At 35.6% G+C, this 17,617-nt stretch overlaps 1 protein-coding gene and 1 long non-coding RNA gene across 2 annotated transcripts in view; one reads left to right on the top strand and one right to left on the bottom strand.

Moving 5' to 3' along the window:
- Positions 1 to 17,254, top strand: part of LOC136273992 (uncharacterized) — a 55,993-nt gene extending 38,739 nt beyond the window's left edge. Inside the window, exons 3-6 of the long non-coding RNA XR_010712232.1 lie at positions 13,080 to 13,151; positions 13,398 to 13,538; positions 14,006 to 14,091; positions 14,339 to 17,254. This is a non-coding gene — a long non-coding RNA (uncharacterized lncRNA). The remainder of the gene's footprint in view (positions 1 to 13,079; positions 13,152 to 13,397; positions 13,539 to 14,005; positions 14,092 to 14,338) is intronic.
- LOC105336028 (alanine--tRNA ligase, cytoplasmic) overlaps positions 1 to 17,617 on the bottom strand; it is a 609,144-nt gene that overhangs the window by 327,096 nt on the left and 264,431 nt on the right. The gene's annotated exons all lie outside the window — the stretch shown is intronic.

Genomic DNA, 17,617 nt, shown 5'->3' on the forward strand with positions numbered 1-17,617 from the left:
GGTTCTTTTCCATGACCATTTTTGTTCTGGCTCTTTGTTAAAATATAATATAACTTGAAATAGGAAGTTTTAATTTCTTTTAAAAGTGTAAGAGTATAATTACATCATTTCTGAATCATTCTCAGGAACCAACATCCAGATAGTGATGTTATGCATATTTAAATTCACTCGTGTTCATTACATTGAATCGGACCACTAAAGATTTTGACTGTTTAACACCTTTAAAACACATACAACAGTATTATTAACAAAATCGACATCATAAGGAAAGAATTAAAAACAAAACTTAAATATTTACATAGCAATAGAAGAAAACTTATATTTAAAACGTTCTTTTTAACAAAAAACACAGCCGATAGGAACATGAAATGGTGTTTTTATTAAGTTGTACATTGAGTTAACTTCTTTGTTTATAATCACATCAACCAAGTATGATTCCCTCTATTTCTAAAGAAAATTAATTGTAATTCATAGCTCTGTTGAAACTGACAGGACTGAAATATACACGCTATGTTTATCAATTGGTCGAAACATTAATCGACCTAGCTAGGAAAAATCTGGACTGCACGAAAGAATCTTGATGATGTCAGACTCAACCTCCCATTTAAGATGATTTACCCTTTCCGTTTATTTAACGTATTAAAGTACATTAAGAATGTTTTAGTTAATTTTACCTACTCTTTACGAACAATGCATAAATTTGTTAAAATGAGGATGTAAATAAAAACAACAAAATACTTTCATTGATGATTCATTCGGGTTATGATGGTAGCGATCCTCGCAGAAAAAAATTACATAAACCACTAGGGCGTGTTATGTTAATTATATTTATTTTTTTATTTTATTTTATTTTTTTTTTTGCAATGTTGCCACCTTCATATTGTGCATAAATCACCAGAGAAAGCATTTAATTGTTTGATTTGGGCTTAATATACACACCAAGTTGTGCCTCTCTAATTCATAAAAAAAACAGGTGTGAATCATAGCTATATAGATACTGACAGAGCTGAACCCCTCACGATCCAGTTCTAAACATTAAATCGATCCATCGAAAAAATCATGGGCATTTGCGGAAAAAGTGAGATTTAGCGCATTTTCAACTAATTCCCATAGTGCCTTCTAAAAATTTGATAACATTCAAGACTACATAGGAAATAGGGGCCGTTAATTTTTTATCTAAAAAAAACAATTGATATAACAGTAAAACTTCATGCAAGATATTTCATAAAAATATATTGGGTAGATATATATAAAGGGTAGATTTGAAATAATTAGACTCGACCACATTAAGAATAAAAACAAGGAATTGTGTTTTTTTAAGAGCATATCAGATTCATTTTGTTCATGTAAATACAGCGTTTTACTTAATATTAAGAGTGTGTGAGGAAACACAAACACAAGTTATCTAAACTTATGAGAAATTAAACAATACAAGTATTTACCGAATCGGTGAGATGTGTGCAGAACTGCAGACTTTCATCTGTCTTATTTTAAGATAGATTATTACTGTGTTCTTTCAGCTTGTTTAACCAGAAATGTTTCTAGAAACTGCATTTTTAGCAATTTATCAGAAAAAGGATTTAGGAAAATAAGTTTAAAGTAAAAACAATACCGGCAACGGTACTTGCTGAATAAAGACGATTCAAGTACATTTATTTGTTAGGTTCATTTTTTTTTTTGCTTTCTTAATCCACATACTATTAGCGTAGGTTCCTACATGTATTTAAACGAGAGGAATTAATATCCGCGTAAAATCGTGAGAAGCGCATCTCGCAAATTTTAAAATCTCGCTTTTATTTTTAGACAATATGTAACCTACATTAAACTATGATAAAAACTCGGCCTTTGCGATTTTATGTTCTTGCAAGTTGATGGAAAACTGCTTGCTGAATCGCGGAATTAAGTACTCGCGTAAAATAATGAATCAACAGTATATGGTCTGAATAATGATTTCGTTCATTAAAAATAAGATTATTTTTTTAATTTCATTAAAAATAAGATTATTTTTTTATTTGTGGTGCAAATATGTAAATATCAATGCGCTATAAAAAAGATGGGTGAAGCAGACATAAAATTAATAGCAAAATATTTCTGTAAAACTTCACCAAATCATAGCCAAGCTGGAGCAAATAATAACCTAATATCAAGAAAAAACAGAAATACATGTAGTTAATCAAATTTGTGTGCAAATAGAGTATGATAAGAGATTATTTAAAATCATGTGACAACTAAATTTAGAAAAAGGTATAAAAACTATATGCGATGAAAATGTCAGGTTATATATTTTACGTTTTTCAGACAACGTTATGACGTAACGTCATGTTTGTGACATTATTTCTCTGTTTTGTCAAAAATGTCATAATTTTAGCACCCTTTTCTCATGGGCGCAATCAAATATGTCGTTGTCTTCAAAGCTCTTTTTTCTACAATCTTAAACTGCATGAAGTAATGTTAAGTGTCTGCAGTGTTTCACAGGGAGACATTACTGGGGGAAAAGCATAGGATTATACCGATAATCTGATATTATAATAAATTATTGATGAATGAATGTGACTAAAGTACAGTAATTGGTTTTAACAAAGATACTGATCAATCATGGATTTCGATTTATTATAGTCTGCGTGCTTTATTCAGCATGGATATTTTCTTTCTTTCAATAATTAAGGCTTTGATATTTTCATTCAAAACCTGGTGTTTTATAGCAGTTAGCTGCTGGAGTATAATCTTCTCAATTAAATAAAAAAAGAAAATCCATTTGTCATGTAAGGAATATTTTTATGTAACATTTACTCCTAATGCAAGAGAGAGAGAGAAAGAGAAAGAGAGAGAGAGATTGTGTATTGTGAATTCACTGTGTACTGTGGATTCACTATCTGGAATTTATTGACATTGTCTTAAACGCTTAAATAATTCATAGCAAGCAAGTAAAAATTATGTTACAGTCCCTAGAAACGTTCTACTTTCCCATTTTTTTTATGCGCTCACAGTGCATTCAGTTGGCTCTCTGCTCTGCTCCTTTCATGCTCACCGTTCACAAAGTGCTCACCGTGTGTTCACAAAGCGTTCACCTTGCGCACTCCGTTCTTTCGGCTTATAATATTGTTTTTTCTGATTTCCTACATTTTCATTCAGAACCAAAGGCTCAAGTGAGCTTTTCTGATCACAATTTGTCCGTTGTCTGTCGTTGTCGTCGTTATCGGCGTTGTCATCGTTGTTGTAAACTTTTCAAATTTTCATCTTCTTCTCAAGAACCACAGGGCAGATTTCAACCAAATTTGGCACAAAGCACCACTAGGTGAAGGGGATTCAAGTTTGTTCAAATGAAGGGCCATGCCCTCTTTAAAGAGGAGATAATTGAGAATTATTGAAAATTTGTTGGTATTTTTCAAAAATCTCTTCTCAAAAACTATTCGGCCTGAAAAGCTTAAACTTGTGTGGAGGCATCCTCAGGTAGTGTAGATTCAAGTTTGTTCATCATGGTCCCCGGTGGTAGGGAGTGGCTACAAGAGGGGGATCAAGTTTTACATAGGAATATATACCCGGTAGAGAAAATCTTTAAAAATCTTCTTCTCAAAAACTATCAGGCCATAAAAGCTAAAATTAAAATGGGAGTATCCTCAGATAGTGTAGATTCAAGTTTGTTCAAATCATGGTCCCCGGGGGTAGGGTGGGGCCACAATTGGGGATCAAGTTTTACATAGGAATATATAGAGAAAATCTTTTAAAAAATCTTCTTCTAAAAAACTATTAGGCCAGAAAAGCTCAAATTAAAGTGGATGCATCCTCAGGTAGTGTAGATTCAAGTTTGTTCAAATCATGGTCCCCTGGGGTAGGGTGGGGCCACAAGGGGGGGATCAAGTCTTACATAGTAATATATAGTGAAAATCTTTAAAAATCTTCTTCTCAAAAACTATTAGGGCAAGAAAGCTCAAATTTGAGTGGAAGCATCCTCAGATAGTGTTGATTCAAGTTTGTTCAAATCATGGTCCACGTGGATAGGGTGGGGCCACAATTTGGGGATAAACTTTTTACACAGGAATATATAGAGAAAATCTTGAAAAAAAATTCTTTTAAAATTTATGTGGCCAAGAAAGCTCAATTTTGAGTGGAAGCAATTCCACAGATAGTGTAGATTCAAGTTTGTTCAAATCATGGACCCCGTGAATAGGGTGGGGCCACAATTGGGGGATACATTTTTTATACAGGAATATATACCGTAATCCGGTGAATATAATACGCACTTTTTTCCCAGCATTTTTTACCGTGAGAAAGGGGTGCGTATTATACATCCCTATAGGATTTGGACATATTTTTTCCCTAGCTGAAGCACGGGGTATCATACTGCCGTATTACCTATGCTGTTCACAGACAGGACCGATACCCCGCTATACATCGTAACATTCCTTCATTATCACATATATATTATTATTTAACCCTTAGGAAATCATTGTTATAGCATGTAATTAAAGAAAATGTATACTTGAAGTCTGTTAATAAATAAACTGTTTCAAAATGGCCTTTAAAAATTAATTTGAACTGCCTATTCTTTATCTCCGTGTACGCCGCCATTACAGATGTTATTAATAGAATGCGGACTTGGATGGCCACGTGCTATTTGAAACCGATCTTTGAAAACAGCTTACACATCATTTGGCTCATTTTTAACCATTTTCATGTAATGCTAACTGATTTATTGCAAATAATTATGAATATAAATAATTCTATAACCTATTCCGTTAATTGAAGCCATTGAAACAGTTGTGCTTCCCCACCGCTAACGCTTGACACCTTGGGTATCTCAGACATCCCCCTTAGGCTATAAGTGTACTATACACAACACAATATATTATTTTATTATGTTCCAGACCTATAATTGATCACTTTGATCATCATCGGAATCATTTAAGAATTTAATTAGGTCCGTTATCTCCATACCTGAACATCGTCCGTTTTTCACTTCACATGGATTGTAATGACTAAACAATTATATAACGCTTGTTAAAAGTAGTTGATTTTATTTACGTTAGAATATTTAATACTAGGTCTTTTTAAAACATTGATTATGAATTAAAGATATTACTGCGATGTATTAGTTACAATAAATCCGTATCTAAGAAAATATTGTTTTCTTATTTCCGGTAGTGTATTCCCGCGATGAAGTTGAGCGTGCATACAAAGTGTAACTGCTTTGTTGATACTCAGGATTACCGTTTGGTCATTTTTTTTTTATGTGTATTATACATCCCAACAAGCTTTTTTCACCATTTTCAGGCTCAAAGTGGGGGGTGCGTATTGTACACTACTGCGTATTATATTCACCGGATTACGGTAATAAGATATAATGAATAATCGTAAACTATATGGTACAAGTAACTTAACCCATGTAATATTGTTGATTATGTGCAGATACCCGCTGGGCGTGGTCATAACGACACTCGGGAGCTACGCTAACATAACCAACAATATTATATGGGGTAACTACTACTTGGCCAAGAATGATATGTGGCTATGTGGACCTACTTATGGACTTGAAAGACTTGGATGCTGAATCTGGGTCCTAAATTTCAGATGCTGAAGGAGGTTAAGGTGTTTGGAGTTGGTTAAAGTTTTTGTTGCAGGTGCTCTTTGATAGCAATATCCAAGTTACTGCTGGTCCGTACTTCACCAATCTTGCATGGATGGTGTGTCTTATGATACTGATGCACCAGACAGGCTTCAGTGCTGAATCTGAGCTATAGGTTTCGGATGCTGGAGGAGGTTAGGGTTTTTGGAGCAGGTTAAAGTTTTTGTTGCAGGTGCCCTTTGATAGCAATACCTTAGTTACTGCTGGTCTGTACTTCACCAAACTTGCATGGATGGTGTGTCTAATGATACTGATGCACCAGACAGACTTGAATGCTGAATCTGAGCTATAGGTTTTGGATGCTGGAGGTGGTTTTAAGAGCTGAATAAAGTTTTTGTTGCAGGTGCCCTCTGATGATAATATCTTAGTTACTCTTGGTCCTTACTTCACCAAACTTGCATGGATGGTGCGTCTTATGATACTGATGCACCGGACAGGCTTGAATGCTGAGTCTGAGGCATAAGGTTTTGGATGCTGGAGGAGGTTAAGGTTTTTGGAGCTGGTTAATATTTTTTGAGCAGGTGTCCTCTAATGATTATATCTTAGGTACTCCTGGTCCAAACTTCATCAAACTTGTGTGGATGGTGCGTCTTATTATACTGATGCACCTGAACGGCTTGAATACTGAATCTGAGCCATAGGTTTTGGATGCTGGAGGAGGTTAAGGTTTTAAGAGCTGGTTAAAGTTTTTGAAACAGGTGCCCTCTGATGATGATATCTTAGTTATTACGTGTCCTAACTTCACCAGACTTCCATGGATGGTGCGATTTATGATACTGATGCATCTGACAGGCTTGAAGCTGAGTCGGAGGCAGACTAGGTTTCGGATGCTGGATGAGGTTAAGTTTTTTTTAACAGGTCACATGTTACATAGATAATAGTACTATTTCAAACTTGCATAGTCGATTAAACTGTAATATGAATAAATCGCAGAGGAAGCTTCAGACGCAGAGCTTGATCTCCATAATCAAGGATGCTAAAAGATAAATCTTAGTTATTACAGGTCCTAACTTCACTAAACTTGCATGGGTGATGCGTCTTATGATACTGATGCACCTGACAGGCTTGAATGCTGAATCTGAGCCATAAGTTACGGATGCTGGATGAGGTTTAGTTTTTTGGAACAGGTCACATTTTATAAATAATAGCTTGAATAGTTGATTTCACTATAATCTACCATAATGTCTCGTGTATAACACACACTTTTTTTCACCCCAAATTTACACAAAAGTGGGGGGTGCGTGTTATACATAGGACCTAATTTCTACCCCGTTTTTTTTAGGACATATTCAGCTATCCCCAGCTACACTAAGACAACCCATATCATGTCATGTACTGTGATCTACCGTTTACAAAACGATCGGGTCGATTAAAACATCTTATTAACGATCGGGTCGATTAAAACATCTAATTTACAAATCCTTTAAAAAAACATACATTAACAAATAAATTTAGCAAACTTTGTTGTTTATTGTGTTCCTGTGTTATGTTCAAGATCACCATTTTGACAAAGCACCTAATGCGTGATCAATAGTTACACAACAATTTTCGGTAGCATATTTTGTGTCTCGTGCCCGACGATATATTGTAGTATAGTGATATTACATGAACTTTGGTAAGTAAGGTAAAAGAAGTTTTAAAATAAAATTTTGTTTCCCATTTTATGTTCGATTTCTTTTAAGTTTAGTTATTGAATAATGAATTCAACTTAAAACGTTTTACGGTAATTAAATAGACAGTGTCACTGATAGGACTCATTATATGCTCCGCTTCACATAGAACACCGTTATACTTGATCATTGTTTATTTAGTAATAACAATAGCACAATAAGAACAGGTAAGACAAGGAATATCTTGATTGTATACATATAATACACGACACACTCAAACATTATGTAACTCGTAAACACTCAGCTCTAGCTTTGATGTACATGTACGGTTAATACGCTTTCAACAATTATTTCGTTTATTTCATTGTTGACCCATCGCCACGTCTTCTGTGAATCCGTAGAATTCTTCTTTCTCACAGTCGCTGTCAAATACATGTTCGTATTCTTCCTCTGTCCATGGGAAATCGCTGTCTGCGTAGATAGGATCGTCGTCTTCATCCTCGTCTTCTTTCTCATTGTCACTCTTGTCATCCCAAAGCAGGTCGTCCTCAATCCCGTCCATGGCGTTGGAGATCCCACACTTCTTGAAGGCTTTAACTATGATCTTCTTAGGAAGCTCCAACCACGCATCTAGAATCCACTGGCATATGGTAGGGAGATCTGGCTTCCTGCGTAGTCCCCCTTTGGTGTAGCTATGGTCCCCATTCAGCATCCACTCGTTCCATTTTCTCCGTAGACTGTTCTTCATGGGCTTGTTGATGCTCACATCTAGTGGTTGCAGTATGCTGGTCATTCCTCGGTCATTCCTCCGGGGATGATCGCTGGTGTCGTCTTCTTTAGTAATTTCTTTGTCTTCTCTGTCTTGTGACATCTGAAGGCGTCCAGTACAAGTAGGCTTGGCTCGCTGGGTCTTGTCCTCTTCCCCCATACAGTCTTGATCCAGTCGTGCGTCAGGTCTTCATCCATCCATCCTTTTTCGTGTACTTTAACTATCACTCCGTCAGGAAATTTCTCTTTAGGCAGAGTTTTCCTCTTGAAGATGACGTATGGCGGCAGCTTCCCTCCATCGGCTGTACACGCAAGCATGACTGTGAATCTGTTTTTTTTCATTTCCCGTTGACTTAATGTTGATAGTTCTGTCTCCTTTGGTGGCGACTGTAGTGGTGTAGGGAATGTCGAAGGTTAGTGGCGTTTGATCAGCATTCCCGATCTGATCAGGGGCGTAGTCGTTCCTTTTTCTTTGCTGTATAATGAACCGCTGGAAATCTGTGACTTTTTCCTCATACTCTTCAGGCAGGCGCTGGGCTATGTGCGTTCTTCTTCTCATTGACAGTTTGTGTCGCTGGAAAAATCTGTAACACCATCCCTGGGAGGCCTTGAAGTTCGCAATCTTCATCTGTTTGGCGATGATCTTTGCCTTGATCTTTACTTCTCCCATGGATACGCCAACCCCCTGCTGCCGCATGTCCTGGATCCAGGCGTTGAGCTGTTCTTCCATCTGTGGGTGGAAGGTCTCTCTGCCTCTCTCTGCCTCTCTCTGCCATCTTCTTCTTTGGGAGTTGTTGAAGCCGGTCTTTCTTCAGCCACCCCTGTCTGATGTTCGCCTCGTTGACATTGAATTATCTACCCGCAGCTCAGTTGCCTTTCGTCTCAGCATACTTGATGATCTTCAACTTCTCCTCCGTCGTGTAGGAAACTCTTTCTTTACCCATCATTGAATTCTCAGATGATGTTTGATACCGATGTAAATCATACCCCCCATATTTATGTAAAATTGTAAGAACGAAAAACAATACATATTTTGTAACTCCGCCCATTTAATTATGATAAAAAGCGGCTTGTGTTTTTTTAGATGAGACACTGACACTAATATCGCTTGGGCTAAGTTCCGATCACGAAATTGCAGTGATTGCGCTTGGGTTTCATTACGATAAAAACGGCTTGTGTTTTTTTAAGATGAGACACTGACACTTATATCGCTTGGGCAAAAATTGCGCTTGTGTTATAAAATTATTATTAAACATCGATAGTTCTGTGGGAAAATTACAAAAATTGCTCTTGGGTTATAAAATTATCATTAAACATCGATAGTTCTTGGGAAAATGGCGGCCGTCGATTTTCATTGTATTTGCTATGTTCCGATCACAAAATAACAGAATTTACGCTTGGATTTTAATATTATCATTTAAAATCGATAATTTTGGAGAGAATGGCGGTCGCTGATTTTTGTCATTTTTTGGGTGCGTGTTATACATAAAACCTGCTGTTTTTTTACCAATTTTTGGTCAACTTTGGGGGTGCGTATTATACACGAGTGCGTGTTATACACGAGACATTACGGTAATTGAATTGCAGAGGTTGCTTCAGATGCAGCCCCTGATCTCAATTATCAAGGATGCTAAAAAAATCTCCAACCTTACTCAAACTAACTTGATAGATGTGTTTGGTTAAATGATATAACATGATTCCTATGATATGGTTATTTATGATATGATACACTAATTGTTTAATATGATACTAACAATATAATATGAAATGTTATATTGTGAAAAGTTATATGATACGATATGATATTGTATCAATTTTTTGATGATATGATATTGTATCATGATATTGTTATGTATAGTATTGTATATTATGATACAATATTGTATGATATTGGTTTATTTATTATTTTATAACTGTACATGATATTATTTCATATGATATTGCAATACATGATATAATTGTTATTATTGTATCATATTAATTATACAATATTGCATTATATATAATATCATATATTGTATATGATACAATAAATTATCTGTAATTTGTGATTACCTATGTTTTTTTCAGATTCAAAGTATTGATTCAGAACCCTTTTTTTTAGTTTTCTTGGTATTCAGTTCAAGGCCAATTTGAATGGCATATTAATGGCTAAATAATTATGATTTCTCTTGCATATGGTCTTGTTGAGATGACAGTAGTGCAATTTCATCGGCAAAATCGAGGTCCTCTAAAATTGACACTATAAACCAAGTAATGCCTCATCTCTTGTTTTCTACAATACCCAGTTGATGGCAATCAGAAACAAAATGGCAGAGATAATCCATCTATATCTGACTCCTGACTTGACTGAGAACCAGTCTCCTTGTTAGTTAAAATGACTGCACATACAAAATGTGTATGTACTTGATGAAGGATACAAATTTCTCTGGCACTTCATAAGCTCTTACTATTTTCAAAGTGTGTTTCTGTGAATACTGTCAAAGGCTATCTTGAAATCTATGAAATTTAGGTATAGTGGAGTAGTGTTTTTTTTGGCACGGACAAACAAATTAGTTTATATGAGCACTGGACTGGACGGGGTATTTTTTTTATTTTTGCAAAGCGTATATAATGTGGGGATCAGCGATTTAAGACTTTTTAATTGATTAAATCTTAGTCACACTTATGCTTTCCTTTAATGGTCATTAACATCTATCAAAACAAGCATTTAATTCAAGTAGAGTGTAACTTCAAGTGACATGTGAGAGTTCTTAGACATGATGTTACAGAATAATTATTATGTCAACTAGCCCTGACAAGAAAGGTAGAAGATAACAAAACAATAAAAGAAAAAAAAAGTTTATGACATAATGAAAATGGAAAACTGATTTTTTAATGTTTTATATGAAAAATAATACCCGATTCTGAATGAAGAAAATAAACATATATCAACTGTTTTCTCCAGGCTGGTTATAATCTAGCTGTTCAATACCAACAAAGTTATTTTTTACAAGATAAACAATAGAATAGGATTCACGCATGATCAGATAGGATTAATGCACGATAGAACAGTATACGTGCACGATACATTAGGAGTGATACACCATTGGAAAGGATAAACAATGTTCATGATAAACCTTATTTATAATCGTGTTAGAGGTCTTACGCATGGAAATAGCCAATCAAACTGAACTTAGTCAATTGTAGTTCCATATATATGGAGACAATTTCTTTTCTTTCTTCCTTTTTTGGCACCTTATTTTGCAGGTTGCACTACAGTATTAAATTCTACTATATATTCTTACCAAAATTGCACAACTTTACATACAGATTAAAAATTCAAAACGAACTTCTGGAAAAAATCCTCTTGACATCTTTTTAAACAACGCTTCATTTACAAGTTTCTAGCAAAATACACACGTGCATCCAGCAAGGCGTGCGACTTTGTTTACATCGAAGTTACACATGTGCTTGAAAATCAAGCCCGGGACTTTTCACCCCCCTCCAGAAACAACGCGCATCAAAAATTCAAATGACCTCGCATTATTACAAAACTGGGATAGTTAGACCTCTTACACATTGTTTTTCATCTCATACAAAAAATCAGCTCCTGTCTCGAGCGGAACCGCCCCGAATTCAAAGGAAAATTCGGGAATTATTTTGGCTCAGCCATGTTTTGACGTGAACCTTCAGTGAAATACTGTTATGACACCTGCAATATAACTCATTTTTTGTTATCGCAAAATCAACATTAATAAATTGATTAATACTCATTGTGTTGTGTGACTAAAAAAAAATTATGAAGATATCTACTCATTTCAGAAAGTTATGAGCGATTTTTAAACACCACGGTGTACACGGTGGCCACTGATTTATGAAAATATGATCAAAGTTATACTGTATGCATTTACACGGTGTTTTGATATTCAGTGATTTTTTGGTTTTAAATTGACAAGTGATGTATGAAAATGTATAAAATGACGCAAATTAATTAATATCATGTGGACCCCAGAAATTATGTCGGCCAAAAATTCAATGACCCTGCCTCTGGGGGGTGGGGTAGAGAAAACGTCATTATTTCATATAATTTATGAAAATGGTGAGAACCTTTGTCCAAAATAGCATGGTATTGTTCTAATCTAACTATCATGAGTGATACATCTCAGCTGTTTTCCGCTTTCGTATCAATATTTCTCAATTTTGGACATAAATTGAGCATTTCTTACTGTAACACAAGGGCCTAAACAACCGATTTTATTTGATATTCACACCCCGTAGAATATTTTGTTGTTTACGACGATGAATACTACATCGTATTTGATCTGCTAAAAAATTTCCGGACAGTTTAGACGGTCCGATCTACTATAAATGGCTCATTGTTTTGAGGCAGTAGAACATTTCAGAGGAAATCTGGGCTAATTTTGTATGCATCATTAAAAGCAAAATAAGCGTGCTGCTGGCTACAAAACCCCATTGTTTGTCATTTTTCGTCTAAACACACTGATTTAACACATAAAACACAGGTAAAACAACTTTTAACATAGCAAACCCGTTTTCCTGCAGGTTGCACTACAGTATTAAATTCTACTATATATTCTTACCAAAATTGCACAACTTTACATACAGATTAAAAATTCAAAACGAACTTCTGGAAAAAATCCTCTTGACATCTTTTTAAACAACGCTTCATTTACAAGTTTCTAGCAAAATACACACGTGCATCCAGCAAGGCGTGCGACTTTGTTTACATCGAAGTTACACATGTGCTTGAAAATCAAGCCCGGGACTTTTCACCCCCCTCCAGAAACAACGCGCATCAAAAATTCAAATGACCTCGCATTATTACAAAACTGGGATAGTTAGACCTCTTACACATTGTTTTTCATCTCATACAAAAAATCAGCTCCTGTCTCGAGCGGAACCGCCCCGAATTCAAAGGAAAATTCGGGAATTATTTTGGCTCAGCCATGTTTTGACGTGAACCTTCAGTGAAATACTGTTATGACACCTTTAGGCCTATAGTATTGATTTTGGACTCAGTGGCGAGGAGAATTATTGGAATTGTCACACTAATTTCAATGGAATTATTTTTTTAGATGCGCATGATGCAACTTCCTGGATGGTGCTGAGCCTGTTTGTCAACATGTGGAACCCACGTGTATTTAGGGGTAGTTATGTTTACTCTCAATTATCTCTCTTAGAAACCGCATAAGGCGTTATTTTTCTGATCTAAAATTTTTCTTGAAGCATTTAACTAAAATTTCTCGTTCATGAATTATATGCTGAGAGTATAGCTAATTAATTACCGTAACTGAATTAAAGCTATATTGTAACATATAGTGAAATTAATTCCTTGTGTGAGACCTAAAGAGAAACATGAACTTTTATTTGAATTGCATTTTTTCGAATTTCAGGAGTTGTCTCCCTTGTTAAAGATCAACAATGGCGGATAAACAATGCGGGATGCTGTCTTGTCACCAACGGTGAAATTTGACACCTGTATACCCGTATTTCAATCAACAGTCTCAGTCCTCGTTGTTGTGTACATCAGACAGGTAAGAAAATCAAGATAATTGTTTGCAATCATTTTAATCAGATAAACAATGAAAAATATAACATATTTACATGAACTGAGAACCCTATAAAAGGACATTTCACATTTTACACACTCTCATCATTCACACATTACCATACATTAAGTGCACATTATTTAAACAGAGCAATCATTAAATGTAATACAAAATTCATATGATAGGTATAATATAACAAACATTTCAAACATGCTAACTACACCCCCCCCCACCCACCCACCTATGATAACCCCCCCCCCCCCACCCCTCCCCTCCCCACTTAGCTACTTCCTGTTTAACTTTGGATCTGTTAGTGACTTACTATAAGTGTCTTTAGACTTTTTATCATAGAGCTGATATCTTTTAGATCTATGAAATTTTCTTTGGAATTTATATTTTAATAGTTTTTGTTTCATTTTAAAGTAATTTTGCCTATTTTGCTGTTGTTTTAGATGATGGACCACTCTACTTCCTTTTACAACAGGTGCCCCTACAGATTCACAAAGTTCCAATGTTGAATTTCCATGACCCTGATTGAGTGAGTGCACAACTTTATGTATTCTACTTTCAAAATTTCTACTACTTGTAATACATTTTGGATTTGATTTTAAATATGCCCTATTAACAGATTCAGATTTTTGTGTACAAGTGTGATATTTAATTCTATCAAGATTATTATGTCTTAAAGTCAGATTTACACAGTCTTTTAACAAGCACATGTCTTCTGTCATGCTTAATTCAAAGTCACGAGGCAACACTGAAGAGTTCCACTTGTTGTTTTTCAGTCCGCGACAGGAGAAGAAATGAAGTTGTCCTTGGTAGCAGCTGATGATGGAACGGACAGCAGTTTACATGGCCCGTTTCATCAAAGGTACCGTATTTTTCCGACGATTAGTCGGTATTTTTTTTCTCTGAAGCAGATCACCCGACTTATCGTCTTGTTTGACTTGTCGTAGGCTCGAGGTCAGAAAATTGTTAAAAATAGCATTTAAAATCTTGGTTTTAATAATCTTGAGTTGGCTGTGTGATTGAAAATTACGTTGTTGAATTCACTGTTCATCTTTAATAATTATCATTTCACTCATCTGTTAACACTTAAATACATAATAATAACAACAGTTATTAAAAGTTTTACCGTTCCGTTTTTATAAACACATTGTTTCATGGTTCTATGTATCACTAGTAGTATGAGATAACATTGCGCAGTAAAATTGAAACCAAATTTGAATGGAAGAAAATATTGCAGTAGGTCCGGGGGATGTTTTTTAAATTTATTTATTTTATTAGTAAAGAGTTGTTAGTGGAAAGTATAAATCAGAAATATTTTATGGTCAAATTCAATCTTAAAATACGTAATCGGCAATTATCAATACTACTGTTTATACAATAGGTTGTGTTAATAATCTTGCCCTAAGGCTGAGATCTATGTGGCAATTTCACTCCTTGTGTATATAAAGAGTACTGTTATAATAGTGGTTATAGTTCATTGATTAATTATTGTCCAATTCTTTGATTATTGTTAGGTAAATTTTTTTTGGAAACGTATGTATGTCGTATATCGTCATTATCAAGTCGTACAAATGATCGATCTACAGTACCTGGCCATAATACAGTACGCAATATGGCCGCCGTAAAATCAAAACAAATATACACAAATTTCCTTTCTTGATTTTTCAGTTGTTGTAGAGTAACAAGTTTTGACAGTCACACGCATCCATACATTAGCGTCATAACTGACGTCACTTGCAATAAGGGTTCCACTAGTCTATTCTTAGAATAAAAAATACGTCATACAAAATGGCTCCCAGAGGGTATCATTTACAGGGTATTGTTGATCGTCGGAAGTAAACAGACAGGAATTTCCAACCATTCTACCATTGTCAGGATTATCGAGTTTGAACAAATTTCATCTTGTTCTACTAGGAGATAGATTCTTTTCAAGAAATTTGGTAAGTTAAAACGTATGAATAAATGGACAATATCAACAGGGCAAAAGCAGACGATTGTTAGTATGAGTAAAAATGGATTAAGTAGCCGGAAAATTTCAGAGTTGATTGGAATTAGCCCAAATACTGTGCAGAAGGTGCTAAAACGGAATTCTGATAGAGGTTCAGTGGAAAACAAGGAAAGATCGGGAAGGAAGAGATTGGTGTCGGACAGGGGGGATCGTGTTTTGGAAAGATTGGTTAAGAAAAACCGGCGACAGACTTTGTCAGATTTAACCAGTGTTTTTAATGATTCTGTACCCGAACTAGTTTCTAGCAGAACAGTTCGACGTAGATTGAAGGAGCAGTGTTATCAGCGTTGCTCTGTTTCCAAGAAAATAACGATATCAAAGAACAATCGTTAATCCCCAGTTTCCTGGTCTCGGTCTAAATTAGCTTGGACAGTTGAAGAAAACTGGTCTAAAGTCATCTTTAGCGATGAAATGAAAGTTGTTTTGGGCAAGGACAAGAAAGTTCATGTTTGGAGGAAACCTGGAGAGCGATTTCAACCCGCTTGTCTTGGTATGTACAGCAGTCACTCCCCCCACTCTGGCATATCAGCCATGTTTTGGGGCTGTTTATCATACAATGGTGTTGGAACTTTGATAGAAGTTGAGGGGAATATTAATTCCGAGAAGTATATTTCTGTTTTGGATAACAATTTGTGGCCAATTGTTGCGAAAGAATTCAGTGACAGTCCGTGGATGTTGCAAGAAGATAACTGCCCCGTACATCAGTCTAGACAGACGGTTGCATGGAAAGATGAAAATAATATAGATACACTTACATGGCCAAGTCAATCACCAGATATTAACATTATTGAAATTGTATGGAGAACAATTAAGATTCGATTAGAACACCGCTTACATGAAATCAAAAATAGACAGGACTTGATTCGCGTTGTTAAAGAAATATGGGCCTCGATCTCTTCCGACACTATAAAAAGTCTGTATACGTCAATTCCTAAAAGATTAAGGGCTGTAATAAAGGCAAAAGGATATATTACCAAGTACTGATAAGGTAAGAGAAATTTTCTTTAAATCATGTGAAAAAATAACAAACAAATCTTCCAAATGTGAAAAAGTTTTACTGACACGGTGGCCATTTTGCGTACTGTATTATGGCCAGGTACTGTATTTCTAACAGTGACTATGTAAAACAATAGCGTGTAACTGCATTACTGGATACAAAGTAAACAAGTTTCATCAAATCATATAGTAATTGCTAAGCTTTCTGCACTTGAGATCCCCCTTTGAAGTCGGACACAAGACAGGGGCATGTCCATGACACCGGAAATTGTTAAACAAACATTGACCACGCGCTGAGTCAACAGGTGGCTAGTTATGTAATGGCGAATACACTGGCGATAGTCAGAGTGGATAATTATTTTAATGCTTGGGAATAAAATATTTCTGACAAAGTAAGTTTAGTTTAGCATAACATGCGATATCGGGAATTGTTTAAAATGCAAGCGACTTTGTAGATGTTACCGGTATTTGAAAATATGATTCATAAGTATAAAGCATAATTGTTTAACTGTTAATCATTGATAATAATTGGTAGCATTATCGGGGACATCGTGGCATCATACACTGATAATGTAACAGCAGTTTTATACGCCATTTTGAAGTGATAAGATCGACGTATGGTCTAAATCGACGTATCGTAGGATTTTGTTAAAATTTTGGCCAAAAATGAGGAATTCAACGAGTCATCCGCATCGACAGGTCGTCGGGAAAATACGGCAAGTGACTTGAGTAGTGTTTGTAGCAGTTTTCGTACTCGGTCTTGCATCTAAGCTTCAGGTCCAGGGCAAATCTCCTCTGCATGGATTCTCTCATAGCTTTTGTTCTTCCAGGAAACATGCGACTGCTGAATGGAGTCTTAGCAGTCTGTTTTCTCTGAGATTCAAAGAAGTAGCACAGGTCTTTGAGGTTTTCAATCATATGCCCTTGCTTTTCAGATGCATTGGAAGCAGCAGCACTATCTCCATCACTGGCGAAATGGGAAATGATGAGTGGACAGTCATCACTTTGCAGCTCACTGATGCATTCCGCAGCCCATCTCTTTTTGTCTTTA

The sequence above is a fragment of the Magallana gigas genome, chromosome 3 (assembly GCF_963853765.1).
Source record: "Magallana gigas chromosome 3, xbMagGiga1.1, whole genome shotgun sequence".
Classification (NCBI taxonomy): domain Eukaryota; kingdom Metazoa; phylum Mollusca; class Bivalvia; order Ostreida; family Ostreidae; genus Magallana; species Magallana gigas.